This window comes from Antrostomus carolinensis, unplaced genomic scaffold, assembly GCF_000700745.2.
Source record: "Antrostomus carolinensis isolate BGI_N321 unplaced genomic scaffold, ASM70074v2 scaffold759, whole genome shotgun sequence".
Lineage (NCBI taxonomy): Eukaryota > Metazoa > Chordata > Aves > Caprimulgiformes > Caprimulgidae > Antrostomus > Antrostomus carolinensis.
This window is the reverse complement of record NW_010337620.1, coordinates 3,535-4,599: the sequence shown is the minus strand read 5'-3', so window position 1 is coordinate 4,599 and position 1,065 is coordinate 3,535.

The following is a 1,065-nucleotide window of genomic DNA, read 5'->3' as shown; positions in this document are numbered from 1 at the left end:
TTCAAGTTTACTGTTAACTGGTTCTTATACCGATGTTTTACTATGAAATTTGTTAACCTGGAATGTAAAGCAAAACTGTAATCCCTTAAATCTTATTTACATGTGTTTATTTATAGTCTGCAGTATATGGCAGTAAATCGAAGAAAGAATTATGTACACTAAATTAACAAAAAATGCAGCCCCAAGTGACTTCCTGATTTCTCCAGAATAACTCATGAAAATCGAGTGAGGTTTAGTCTTAAAATAATCAGTTTTAATTCAGAAAACTTTCGGCTGTAGAATAATCAAGCCTGAAAGAAGCAGCAGTTAAAACTTGTTTTATTGATAGAATGGAATTTACTACATTTTACATATGCTTCATGCAATGAATTTTGCATGTTTAGTAACAACTCTTAATAATAAGGGTTAATAACAAGCAGATCTATATTGTTGACATAATCGCATCAAGCATAAAGAGTATTATAAAAATTTTCTAAAACAAATTGTGCTTTATTTGTGAAAGTTCTTGTTCTGAATGACATCATTTAGATTTAGCTAAATGTTTTATTGCTACTGTTTTGGTTTTTACTCTAGGTTTTGGATATTGCTAATGGCTTAGGGTATAATCTCCTTTTTTAAAAGTAGATCTCCTTTTAAACAATAATTGCTACCTGCAGGTTTTATACGAGGTTCAATTAGGCTTTCATTTCACATCTGCTTATTACTTACAGGGAAGGAAATAGACTTGATTTGCAATGATGAACACTGTAATTAATGCGATCTTCTCCTCTCCTATCACTTAGATAAAAAATTTTTGATATTTCCTCTTACAACTTACCAGAAGATATTAATTCAAATATCAGTAAATATTTTTGGTGCATATTTTGGTTTTGTTACAGCATGTAAAATAGTTGTCCGTGCGTTTTCCTTTTTTTTTTTCCCCTTCTGCCTTGTTACTCTTAGCAGCCATAGGCACTTTTTGTCTGTCAGATGTGCATGACGATGCCAGAAGCATGACGTCTCTGTTGCTGCATGCAAACTGATTACAATTTTTCCAGCATGTAAACATATTCAAAAAGTCAGATA